Source organism: Ciconia boyciana, chromosome 3, assembly GCF_034638445.1.
Source record: "Ciconia boyciana chromosome 3, ASM3463844v1, whole genome shotgun sequence".
Lineage (NCBI taxonomy): Eukaryota > Metazoa > Chordata > Aves > Ciconiiformes > Ciconiidae > Ciconia > Ciconia boyciana.
Genome location: NC_132936.1, coordinates 6,041,691 through 6,055,904, shown reverse-complemented (window position 1 = coordinate 6,055,904; position 14,214 = coordinate 6,041,691).

Here is a 14,214-nt window from a genome sequence, read left to right as displayed (position 1 = left end):
ATCGAAAACTTTTCCAAAACTATAAGAAGGGTCTGCAGAACTGAATAGGTTGAGATTTCTTGTTTTGATATTTCCTGTAATGAGAAAACAAGAAAAAAAAAGCATAGGAAATTCAAATGAAAATCTAAAAGTTAATAAAAATACTCCTAAGGAAAAAATAATTAAAAATCTTAATTTCCATTTCATAAAACAATTCTTAAAATTGTAGCATCTGCATGGGGCAGCCGTTCAGCTAAGGTCTGTGCTGCTGTTTGCTTGTCCCAGGGGCCTTTTAGGTGCTGCTCTATGAATACAGGTATGAAAGTGCATTTATGATGACTAAACCCCAACCGTGAACTGTGACAATGAAGAGTTTATTCCTGCAGTTCAGAATGTTCTCATTTTTCTTCACTTTTCCGTGTCCCTTGCAAAATAACATGAGGTCGTGCCTGGCTTGAGGATGGCTCCTCTTTTTCTTGGCACTTGCTGATTTTGCTTCTTAGACTGATGTTTGCAAAGAAATTCCAGTCCCTGAGGGCCACTAAATATATATTGCATTGCAGAGTCTCCACAGGGCGGGTTTGCACCTCCAATGCGCTTGGATCTCTTGCTCCTGAGGAGGCTCAATGGCTGTGTCATGTACTTGAGACCACTTTAGACACCAGGTAAACTTAAACCGGAGTCAGGTTTTGTTGTAGTTAAGCAAAAGAGTTAAGTTCTTGGTTACAAAAAAGGAAGCAAAACTGCAGCAGAATATTATAAGCCTTTAAATCCGACACTGGCCTCTTCACTGTTATGCATTTAGTGGATCCCTGGGGCCTGTTCTCAGCAGCTAAAGGTCAGCCCAGCTGCCCCTCACCTGGAAGGTGTAGTTTTCCGGAGTGCACCGAGATCTGATTCTCTTATTCCAGTTGCAGCTGAAGACCATCAGGGTGTCACTGGGACAAAATTGTCACAGGCAATGCATGGGTTGCTGTCACACTCTCCACTCTGCCATTGCCAAGATGCAATTTTTTAAACTCTTTTGTTAATTAATTTGTGTCACAGCAGTTTTAGTCTGTCCTGATGTTTATGAAGCTGCAGACAAAGTGTTGTTTCAGAGTCATTTAAGCCTGACTTTGAAATGAGCCTTTTGACATGTGTGGGTGCTCATGGGAGCTCTCTTTCTGCAAAGAAACCATGAGAATATCCTGCTCCCTGATGTCAGGCTGGCTGCAAGGTCTCTCATCTAACATCAGCAACCAAAAAGTCAAGTGTCTAGTCTAGTTACTTGCGTCAGCTTCCCTTTGTCAGTGGAGGGAGATGGAGGGCTACTCATCCCCATCTTGAAGGACGAATCCTATCTTTACCATTGATTTATGGCCGCCTTCAAGGCTTCAATGCAACATATGTTTTCGTACCATTGGAAATGTTATCTATGTAACACTTTTTATTATTACCCAGTCTGAGGTATACTGGTGCATTTCCACAGAGACCACCCACGACTGTTGGTCACAGTTTTAGGATGGGGAGAACTTCAGTTCTTTTCTTTTATCATTTATAATGTCTTGGGCTGCCATGGGGGCTTCAAAGCAGTAGCTGTGTGATCCCCTGAGGTCATCTTGCTACTCCATGAGTCAAAGTTCTCTTTGTACAAAATAGGGGTAATCATAGAAATTCTAGGCTAGAAAGAACGTTGAACTATTCCCCTGCTTTGTGGCAGGGTCAGGAAATCTGGTTTATTCCTGGCAGATGTCTGTATAATCTGTTCTTAAAGCCCTCCAAAGCCTTCCATAGTAAATCACTTTGAGATCTAAAGGTGAAAAATGCTATGTAAGACCTGAATATTGTTATTATTATTAACAGTCTTGTTGTTCGGAGGACAGCTTAGCAGCACAGTCCCAGATGGCACTTTAAAAAAGAGCCCAGAAGGAATGAGTTATAGCGAGTTGCGCCAGTCCTGGTGGAAGTGCTGAGCCAGCACTGCTGGTGCTCCTGCCTGCTGCTGGCTTAGTCTGAAATGAAACTCAGCAGCGTTTGCCTGTGTTCACACAGAGGCCACGTACTGCCAATAGCTATCATATTACAGGGTTGGATTGCTCTGCTAAAGCCACTGGTGCCATTCCTGAATGATGCCCATTATGAAGAGAACTGGATATTGCTTACTCGGTCCCTTTTGCAGGTGCCACGTGCAGCATGCACAGAATAGCATGTGCGTCTCCCTTCAGAAACACAGAATCATAGAATCATTTAGGTTGGAAAAGACCTTTAAGCTCATCGAATCCAACCTTAAACCTAACGCTGCCAAGTCCACCACTAAGCCATGTCCCTAAGCACCACATCTACACATCTTTTAAATACCTCCAGGGGTGGTGACTCAACTGCTTCCCTGGGCAGCCTGTTCCAATGCCTGACAACCCTCTTGGTGAAGAAATTTTTCCTAATATCCAGTCTAAACCTCCCCTGGCGCAACTTGAGGCCATTTCCTCTCATCCTATCACTTGCTACTTGGGAGAAGAGACTGACACCCACCATACTACAAACTCCTTTCAGGTAGCTGTAGAGAGCGATAACATGGTTCATGACACTCAGTTGAACTGGCTATGTAACCAGGAAAGCTGGTAATTGTATATCTACTCCATAGCATATATGGATGCTGATCCTGCACTCCCACCGGTGTTGGCCCCAACAAGTGATCCTGAAATAAAATTGCCCCCCAGCTCCCAGCCAGACTTACCCTCTGTTCATTTAGTTTCCAACATGCCCCCAGAAAAGCATATGTATATTCAAGTATAGGTCTAGCATTAAAAGTGCCTTGGGCAGGGGATGAGCTATTGGTCCCTCCATCTTTGTCTTCTACCTACTAGACATCCCACTCAACCTCATGGTTTTCCTCCTCCCCAGTTGCCCTTGGTGCCACCCCAACCATACACAGCTCTGTTCAGACAAAAGAATGAAACCATTCTGGGAGGCTGAGGGTTGCCAGCATTTGGACTAAGGATCCCAGCCTTTCCTCTCAAAGCTTGAGGATTTTGAGTAGAAGACATTGAATTTAAATAGAGTCTTGGAGAAGTTTCCTTTCTAACTAGTAAATCTAACACTGCTGAGACAGAGGTTCAGGCACGGAGACTCAGGTGCAGTCCCTGGCAGCTGTAGGTGATACCTCCTGAAGTTTGCACAAGCCAGAGACTGTTCCCGATATGTAGTTTAGATGTGGCTGTCCTGTTTAAGAGATTAAAAAAGCTGAATAGCATAGATGTGCCTAGTGCCCATTAGACTCCAAACTAGAGAACAGATCCATTTACTGTTTGAGTCTCTAGATATGTAATAAATGAAAGAGTGTACATCCCAGAATGGTTTGCCTAGCTTTTATTCTTACAGAAAAACGGTATGGATTCATATTCCTCTTACCATATTAGGTAGGACAGCACAATAGAAAGAAGTTCATTCCCTTTTGAATTCTGGAGGAGGGAAGGAGAAGAGATGTTACATCATTTTAACCAAATCTATTTGATTAAGTTCATGACAAAATCTGTGAGACTTTCCGTAAGAAAAATTAGGGTGTTGTGCCTAAATTTAACCTTATAAACAACTGCCTGCACAATACTGGTGTGGTACCCAGAGCTGCAGATCCAAGGCAGGACTGCAGCCAAGGCACAACCATGCATTGACTGTGGCACTCAGAGTGAGCCCTCTCCCCTTGGCAGCAGGAGCACGAAACCCAGCTCTCTCTTGTTTCATGTGAGCTATCCCATCCTTGTCGTGGGATTCAGAGACAACCCTTGTGTATCCTGGTGAATAAGCTTAATCTGGATCTGCTTCTTGCATTTGTGCTGAACAACATGGTAGCTTGTCTCCTGGTCTGTGCCTGGGATTACAGCAACAAAGAAGCTGCCATATTTTCATCTGGGAGTGACTAGGCACTTGGCACACCTGGGATAGAGGATCCTTGCTCTGCCTGCACATTTATTTCAGTAGACGGACAATCTCCCCAGGTGGTTAAACTTGTACAACACCCCTAGCCAAACACCAAATTAGCCTTCTACGCTCACCCGTATCTGCTGTGGGGCTGTGCACTATCAGAAAGTTGCCTGGCTTTCAGTATTCTTGCACTTACGGTACAGTAATTGGTTTAGAAAATATGCAGGTATATAAAAACAGTCATATATGTGACAGAATCCTCTAAAACAATGACCAAGTGTCTGTTGCCTTCACATTTCTATAGGTGAAATCGTAAGTTTATTAGAGCTGGCATAACTGCTCCCCAGGCATCTAGTCTGTATTCTCCTTTCTTTAGCTGGGGAGTATTGTACCTCAGTTACCAACCTTAGAAAAGGAAAAAATTTGGAGCTTAATTCCTCCCTGGCTTAAACCTTTGTATTTTTTTGGCTGTAGATTTATGTTCCAAGAACTTGGATTTACATAAAGACGTATCTATTTGCACATAATTTGCAAGAGTTCCTTTTAGCCTATAATTGTGCTAAATACGGTTGTGGAGGCCGCAGCATACCTAAAGTATTGCCGAATGGATTTTTAAGAGCAATTTTTTTCAAAAGTGTGCTAAAATAGACAGATCGGAGGGGGGAAAAAAGAGAGACGAAAGATGGCCTTGTGGTTAAAATCCTGGCCTGCAATTCAAGAAATCTGGGTTCAATTTCCAGCTCTGCCACTTACTTCCTGCGTGACCTTGGGCAAGTTGGATAATCTCAGTGTGCCTCAGTTCATGGGCATGCTAATAATATTGCCTTTGTCTCTTGTGCTGCCTAGAGCATGAATGCACCACGTGTTTGTTTGCACAGCACTTAGCACAACTGGGACCTCGTCTCGGCACAGCCTTCTTGCTCTACTGTAATGGTGACGATAACAGGAATAACGTTTTCCCTCAACATTATGTGTTGAAAGAACAGAACGGGTGGTATAAAGGGGTTTCTTTTAGGGTCTTGGTGAGTGCAATCAAAAGGAAGGAGCTTCCTTTCTTCTGCCATGGAAGCCCATTGGTGACACCATCATGCACAGCTCTGCTGAACCTGAGAACCCAACAGAGGTTGTGGGATACCAGTCGTGTCTTTTAACACCTCGTTGCAGGGTGTAAGAGGTTGTAAGAGACAAGTGTAGTCTACAAAATAGTGTGGAGCTACAAAATAGTATGGAGCTACAAAATAGCATGGAGCTGTGTGCTCTTATGGCAGTTATGACTTCAGCCCTATCTCATTGAGTGTCATTATTCTCCTTCTCTCCATCCAAGTAGGTCTCATTAATGTGAGCTCAAAATAAAAGAGCCTGAGGGTTTTATTTCCCAGAGTAAACAGGTTGAAAACAGCAGAGCTAAATACGGCTGTTAGCGTGGAGTACCTTATCCAGATGTGACTGGCTGAGCTTTGTGATGCCAAATTATGAGATTAGTGTTGTGGATTTAGATCACTGGCTGATTAGTCGAAGAATAACTTCAGTTTCTGAGCTCCGTCCTGGTTACCTGAGTTTTTGGAATAAATGTCAGGGATCTGGAAATAACCTTAAAATAACAAATAAAAAGCTCACTTAAAGAAAACATGTGCTGTGAGTCCTGACAATCTGTCATCTGTCTAGCCTGTGTCATTAGGAAAATCACTTTTCTTGTGAAAGAGTGCAAGGAGACTAGTCAAAGTTCCTACGTAAAGAAAAGGAGCTGAACGAAATTGAGTAGCTCCTGTGAGCTACTGTGGACGTGCACTGCTACGAAATGAGGCCAAGACTGTGAAAAAGGATCGGTGCCTTTGGGTGCTTAGCTTGCGGCAGCTTGGAGAAGACCTGATTTTTAGGGATTGGATGTTCAGCACTGTGTGAAAAGCAGGGCAAAGTGGACAACCAAAATGCCAGTGTTTGTGACACAAAGGCCTGATGGACGACTTTTAGCGAAATGACATTTCATTGTTGACGCACTCAGTTATGTTTATTTAACCTGCCTTTTCCGTCCTATTGCTATGGATGAGTGAAAGCTGACTTTGATCTGCTCTCTGTCTTTCTGGAGTGTGGTTAGAGCGTACCCGTCGCTCAAGGAGGCCTGGGGAAGATGGACAGTTTGACCTGGGCACCAGCTTTAAGAAATTATTGCAGTAGGGACTTGTTAGACTGCAATGCAAAGTAATACACAGAAAGCTGTGAGGAGTTTTGGGCAGCTCTTGCCCTGCAGACCTGAAGCCTCTTTGCAGCCCAACTGTCCCTGCGGCCGGTGGAGGGATCCACTTGAGCTTCCACAAAGACATTTGACTTTACATGGACACGGTACTGTTCACCACATCTTTCTAAGCATTTTTCAGGATTTCATTCACAATGTTTCCTTCCCCTCCAAGATAGCTTCCTAAGATTTTTCAGACATTCAGGCAAAATATCTTGGACTCACTGAAAAGCTTTGAAAATGTTTTTGTTTTATATAAAACCTGGAACATCTTGTCAAAGCAGGTATGTCCCCCTCCACTTCATTTGGAAGGGAAATCCCCATATTTTTGATTAAAAATATGAATTTCAACCTAAAATTTCTACCAATAAAAGTTCCCAGTACTTTGAAGAGCAGCAATAAAGTATAATTTTACTAAATCAGGCTTTCAGTGTTATAGCATAATTTCATAGCCACATATCTTCCGGTTACTGCACAGATATAAGTACAAAATAATTTATACCAAAATAACTTTACAGTGGACTATAATGTCAGATGTATACCTCTCCATGTTGCTGTATGAAAAAAGAAGGTACACGCTTATACGAAATAAAAAGGAAAAGACTTTGATAGTGTATTAAAAGTCCTTTTTACCCCCTCCAGTCTTGTTTTCTTTTAACAGTCTTGTGGGGAGATACAAGACACAAAGTAAAACCCAAAACTTTCAAGAGATGTGTTGTTTTTTAGGTTTCTGGTGTCTTGTTAAATCACAAAATTAAGAATTAAATACTTGGCTACTCTTTCACTGCTCTTTCAAGGAAATTACTTTTAGGATTATTCACATATGTCATTTTTACTAATTTCCATGTCCAAACTTTTAGGATCATACACATGCGTAATTTTTACTAATTTCCATGTCCAAAGTTTTTGCAAACTCATTAGACTTTAGTCCTTTCACAGGTATGGAAAAAATATCATGCTCAGGAATTCTTCTTAATAACATTAACTTTGTAACTCATGCAGTTTTGGGACTTAGAAAGTTTCTTCACCTGAGGTTTTTGTTTGTTATTCCAAATTTACTGCCAGAAACTTGACACTTACTCTAGAAACGTTTGTCCAAGATGGGTTCCAGAGATTAAAGACTAGCTTTCCTTGAGTAGTGTGAATTTAAGGCTATGAACTACTTTCTCTGTTAAAATTCCTATTTGCAAGTTCAATTTATGCTCATGGGCTTGATTTACAGCAGAAGTAATTAAAAAAAGAAACGGTTCGTTAACTAATACAGAAAGAAGTATGGCAGAGAGGTTGAAAATTTATGTAATCTTAATTTCTGTGCTAACAGACACAAGCTTAATCTACATTACAGTCTTGACAACTCTGAAATTGTATCGTACTGGTACGAAAATGTTGTGAAATCCAGATCAGTCCTTTGATCCAGCAATTCCTGATAATTGTGGCTTCTAATCAGGGAGAGGGGTAAACTAGCAGCAGTGTTGGGGTATGGGCACCATAGTAAGGCATTTTGGAGTGGAAATTTTCTTATTTAATGTTAGGTGGCTACAAAGTAGACATGCAGAGCTGAGCTACTAATGCATAGGCTCTTGGGAAATCAGTAGCAATGGAAGTGCATTTTTAAGACATGATTCCTCCAACCTGTTTTAGATGCCCACTTTCAGATGAGAATCATGTGGTAAAGTCATGTCCTTTGGTCAAGCAGGACCAGGGTCACTGAGCTGGTTGAAAATTTTTCAGCTGAATTTTCCTTTCAGAAAATGGCAAATTTCTGTTATTAATGTTGACATGATTCATCGTATAGCAAATGTCAAGTAATAGAAAATAAAAATACAATGGGGAGATGCGTAATGTATAGATATGTGTAGGTACAGCTGTTTATAAGTGTGATTATGTGTGCCTATTCATACATAGATGTGCTGAAATTAAAATGAAAGCTTTATGGAATGACAGAAGCCCAATGCTTTGATGGACCTGATGTATTTAGAGGGGAGAAGGCAAAATGGCAGTGCAGAGAAAGGATTTGCTCCCTGTGGAAATTTTGACATTTGATCTCAGTTTGTAAGGAGATGCCCAGGCTCTGATGGCATAGGCACCTTGGTTCCTGCGCTTGCCTAAATCCCACTTCTGCTTCCAGCTTGCTGGATGATGTGATTTTAGAAGTAGCAGGCTTAAAAATGGCACTGTTTTCCATACCTTTTCTGGGCCACCAGATTTGGTCCACCTTCAAGACTGAATCACCCGAGCAAGCAGGCATTTTGCTAACCTCCTTATTTTGGTTTCACTTCGCCTACAGATACCACCCCCAGCCAATAATGATCCTTTGTGTCCTCGGCCAACGCTGCTCATGTTGGTGAGCGTGAACTCAGCTCCAAGAGCTGTAGGCACGCAGTCAATTATCATCATTGCTATAAAAAAAAATTCTCCCAGAGCAAGAGTGTTTCTCCAGCTTGCCTTCAAACAGCGGCTCGAAATCCTCTCTAGCCCTGAAGTAAGAAAGAGTTATGTCTGGAATATTTCACTCCGTCTTTGAGAGAACAACTCTGTGTATTCCTCAGTGTGTGAGCACTGGATGAATGGCAACAGCAGTTCAAACTGTTTATTCCTTTCTTAGCAATAATGTTTAGGTTCATGAAAGCCTTCCAAGATATATAGAATTCCTCATGCTGAGTAAGGGCTCCTTCACTTATTGCTGCTCCTACACACTATGGACCATTCTTATTATACCTCCCTCCCCATTCATACCACTATAGTTAGGGGACTCTCAATGTTGTCATTATAAGCCCCTTATTTTTCAGGGTGTATAATTCAGCTGTAAAAAATTTGCCCTGGGCTGAAACTTGGCACATGAAGGCCAGAGAGAGGATTTTTGTGTTGATTATTTTTTTAAAGCAAGTTTTTAAAATAAAATAAAATAAAATAAAATCCGTTCAGCCATATTATGTTGTAAAAAGTGCAGGAAAAAATAGAAGTTAGTGGTTTCAGATGCTTTTTTCAGGCCTCTCCTGTGTAACTCAAAGCCAGCTTTGTTTTTTAAACTGAAATTTTCCAGGCTATTAGTCCATAATGTGAACTTGTGCCTTTCAGGTTTCTCTTTAAACACAGGCACACACGAAAAGACGAGCTGAGTTATTTCAATTAGGAACGGGGGCTGCTGTAATTTATTTTATGTGCACTTTTTCACAAGGATTTTTTTTTTCCTTCTGGAAGGCACATGGGTGCACACCACCTGAATAAGCGTTGGGGTGAACCCCTCTGCCCCTGCCTGCTGGTGTCTGTATCTCTTTGCTGTGGGTCCGCTGGATCTCCAGAGAACGCTGGATTGGATGCTGCTCCATTAATGAATCCACCGTTTTCCCCACACTGAATAAACGTTAAGGCAGGACTGGGCTTCCCAGTGGGTGGTTTCCTCAGGGCTCAAGCAGGTCTAAAATTTAGTCTGAAGGAGCCAGCGCATTTGGGTTTAACCTTCAGGTCTCTTGGATGCCAGTCCGTTGTCTTGGCCACAGATCCATCATCCTGTTCCTGAGGTGGGTTGGATGATATTTGATTTAAATTCTGGTTGGCAAAGCCCATGAACGTGAAGGTTTCAAGCCTGTTGACTCTGAGGAAACTGTGCCCTGGAGTTCAGATCCTGTATTAAATCACAAGTTAAGATGCATTGGGTGGCCAGCGCCTACTCTCTAGTTTCTTAACAGTTACAAAACGGCAGCATGATGGCAGGCTGTCTTTACAACACAGCTAGGGCTGGATTAGCAATCGAGAAGGGCTATGCAGAGGCAGAATTGCCTGCAAACAACTCATGCCTGTACAGGACCAACTTATCAAGTGTTCTTAAATGTTCGGTTTCCCCAGCAGTTTTTTTCTTAAAGGAAAAAAGTCCCTAAGATATAGAAGACCTGGTGAGAACTGGTCTTTTGTTCCATTAAAAGCAAAACAAAATAGAGTTATCGCTTTCTTTCCATTTCTAAAAAATACGTGCATTTCTTAAAGAAAAATTTTCGACTGGTTTCTTAATTTTAATTTTATTTTGATGGCAAAATTTTATTTTGATGGCAAACCCCAGGCTTTTATACATTTAGAATAATTATTAGTGAAAGTCTTTTGTAGAAGATCTGTATGAGAAAAAAAAATCAAAATAAAGTAATATGGACCGCATACCCAAATATAAAGTTATGAAATGATACAGCACTACCTCTCCAAGTGACCGCACCAGATTTTCCTCTTGATGGCAAAGTGTCTGTTGGTGGGTGAATGAGGGGATGCTTATCAAAGTGAGCAGCTTGGGCTACTGTAAGGAGCAGGGTAAAATGGCAGACCCCAAGCAAGAGCCTACAAAGCCTGCCCACAAATTTATTAGTGCCCTTACTCTGCACATCTTCTGCTGGCTGCTGGTGCAGCTTTAGAAAAGAGACTCACCAGCGGTGTGAGGCATGAAGGGCTGATGTCTCGTACATCCAGTCATCACTGGGACATTGTTTTAGCAAATGTCTATTTATATGAGGGAACAAAGGTAGTGCACTATTCCTTTGCTTGACTCTGGCAGACTGTCCGGACTAATCCAGCATTAGGATTTCCTGCAAGCCCAGTGCCTTCTCTCCAAAGAGGGCAATCCTCTCTACTAGTTCAGTAGCTCTGAGATCAGGATGCAAGCTGAACCATCACTTCTTTCTTCACAGCTGGAGAAACTTGGGTGATTTGCCAGCGGCAGAAAAAGAGCAAATGGAAGCGGTAGGTAGATAACATATCTTTTATTTGTGTGTGCCTGTGCATATAGAGGGGGTGGGGAGGAATTGGTTGCAGTTGCCCTTTAACATGCTGTGATCCCCCAGCCAGGCTTTCGTGGCTCCCATCAAAGCCCACAGCTCCATATGTTACCACGAATTTTGGGTTTCCAAGCCAGACATGACTGTGAAGTTCCATGGAGTGGAAAGCAGTTATCCCTAACCCTTGTCTCACCTGCTGGCATGGTCTGCATGCAGGGCTTTCTGTTCATGCTGCGTGGCCATAGGATGACAAGCCTGGACACATCAGCTCCACAATTTTTCAGGGTGGAATTTTGACATTCCTTGAGTTCAGATTTGTTCATTTGTATTTCTTTTAGCCAATTAATGCTGGCTCCAGGCAGGGTTTGGGGTTTTTATATTTTTTTTCTTTCTTTTTTTCTTTTTTTTCTTTTTTTTTCTGGTTAATTCAGTGCTCCTACTGGGGGCTTGTAGGCAGAGAATACCACACACAGACACGGGCTCCTCCTCACGCACCATTCCTGCAGACAAGGAAGCTGAAATGAAGCTGCCTAGAAAGCCTGTCATCACGGCTCGCTAACCAGCTGGAAGCCGTCCTGCCGAGCAAGGGGAAGAGCCACCCCTCGAAGAGAGTGGGAGCCCAGCCCCAGCCCCAGTCCGTCCTTGCGGGCGAAGCGAAGCCCACGGGGAGGACCTGGAGGCTGTTTTTGGTGTGTGACGGCACTCAGAACCCAAGCCATAACAGCAGCACTTTGAAAACAGAAAAGAAACCAAAGTGTCTAATATTGGGTCAAGCCAACATCTATAAATCAATGTCTGTGAATTTATAAACTGTTCGTAAATTTAAGTGCTTTTTGGAGAGCTGTTTGTTATTATGTCAGGGCTGGGAAGGGGGGTGAGGGAAAGTACTTATACTCACTCACTGTCTCCCACTCTGGACTTGCTCGTACATTGTTTGAGGGGGAAGAAGGAGCAGAAGTTGTCTGGGTGAGGGGAGGCATTAAGGGGATTCTGCCTTTGTGCCCCAGAAGCATTCGGTGCAAGACGAGCAGAACGGACAAACCAGATTGAAACCATATTTGTGCCTCTCAAATTCCTCATCTGTCCTTTGGCTGCTTTAGCCCTCCACCAGCTAACGCAGCTTTAAAACAGCCGGAGAGACTTGCGGCAGGAGGCCCTGAGCCGCTACCTCCCTTTTCCCCCCCGTGCCTCCGGGAGGGAGCAGAGGCAAAAAATCATCTCAGCAGCTCTGCAGCCCCTCTTCCCCCATGCTCTGGGTGCGGTGACAGTCCCCGATGACTATTCCTGCAGCACACCTCGCTCCGAGGCACCTTGTAAAGCAGCACGGTCAATGGGGAACGGGATGCCTCTGCTGTCAATGGGAACTGGTAAACAGCTTTGAGGGGGGGGGTGGAAAGAAAAACCCTCTGCAATCTTGCTCCACCCCTGGCTGAAACTTTTTCTGAGGTTCCACTATATTTGGATAACTTTTCCTCCCACCTCTATTCATTTTTGTTCCTTTCACCACCTGCTGTTTCCACAGCCAGGACAGGGCACAAAAGTGTCCTGAAAGGAGTTGTCCCAGCCTGGCGGGAAACAGGAAGTATTGGAAGGCCTAAGAGGGTGTGAAAAGTTTTGGAGGTTACGTTCACAAAATAAGACATTGTTCTGGTACGGTGCTGCTCATTCAAGTATCTCAACACTTTGCACGCATGAATGAGTTAAGCCTTATAAAACACCTGTAGGGAAATGGTATCCTCCATTTTATAGGTGATGAAATGGAAGTACTGAGGGAGCTGAGGCCAGATTTCAAACCTGAATGCCTCCAGTTAAGCTTCTAAGTCCAAAACAAGGCATTGAAATAAGCATTCACAACCTACCGGGTCATGCTGATATGAAGGGAATGGCTGTGTGTTTAGTGCTCTCCAAACCCAGGCTCCCTGTTGAGCAACCTATTTCTGAAAACTTTGGCCTGGGCTCTTATACGAAAGCCATGCAGTCAGCGGAGACAAGCACTGGACACCGAACAGTTTAATCCTAACATACAGGTGTGTGTTTGAATGTTCTCCAAACCAGGCAGCCTCTTTAGTGAAATAAAAATCTCCTTGGAAGCTCACCTTTCTTCTGAACTGCATAAAAATACCCTGGGAAGAACCATCTTCCTGGAAGCCCAAAGCTCATGGATAGGCAGAGTAGACATCAGTGTATTTTCTGAAGACCAGGGGAAGTTAATCAAAACATTTTCAGAGCTCTAAAAAATGGTTTTGGCACTGGTTAAGTAGCCCTGGGCAAAGATTTGAGGTTAGTTATCTACTTCACTTGAATATGACTTGAGTTGAAGCTCCTCATTTCTGTATTTCATGTCCTGAGTTGACCTCCCTGATTTCTGAGAGACTCCAAAGCATAACAACTTTTCCTGCTCTTGCAAGTTGCAGGAATAATTTGTCATGGCCTGTTTGCCAGTATTTACAATGTTTTTTCATGTTGTAACAATTGTGAGAGCCGGTAAATTCGATTCTTTCATTTCTGTAGTGCATGTTTTCAGCCTCTCTCAGAAAATTAGCTGTCTCCATATGAAGGGACTAATCCATTTCAAGGAATTAAGCATTTTACTATTGTCATATTTATGGTGTCTCTCTTAGCTCTTTTGTGAGGCTGCCAGGCAGGATTGTACTTAATGAATTTCAAATGTGTGGATTGGACATCCTATCCACACATGTTGCTTGCAGGCTCAGGTACGTGTTGCTCCCTCGGTGGTATACAACACTTGTGGTTCTGGTTTCGAGGTTTTAAACCAAGTCTTTTCCCGATAGGAAGCACCACAAGGACCAGCTCTGATCATTTTGGACCAAAAAAACCTGAGGGCTTGAATTGCCCTCAAAATAACCTATGCTTACTTCTGAAGAGGTTTGTGAGGGTCTAGAGGCAGGACATTGTAGGGAAGAGGTATTTCATGAAATACAATCTGGGCCTACTTTCATCTGCCTGTAATACTCTCACTGCTGAGTCAGTGATCCATTATATATAGTAAACGTATCAGCACTGGCAACCCTGCATTGGATCACAATTCCCATCCCTGTTGGAGGGTGCAGGGCACCCTCCTTGGGCAGTGCCATTCATCCTATCATTGTACTTCTGAGTTATCCAGTGGCTTTTCTTCGGGAACTAGCAAAGGTTACGCACACAGAAATAATCTCTTCCACTTTCAGAAGCAGTTAGACTTAAAGAGGAGATGACCCTGAGTGTAGAGAGATTGTTTGGTAGAGCCTGTCTTTGTAACGCTGTGATAGGGAAGACAGCAGCTAAGGAATCCATACACACAATATGCACTCAGAGGTCTTTGATGAAATGGTATTGATGGGGATC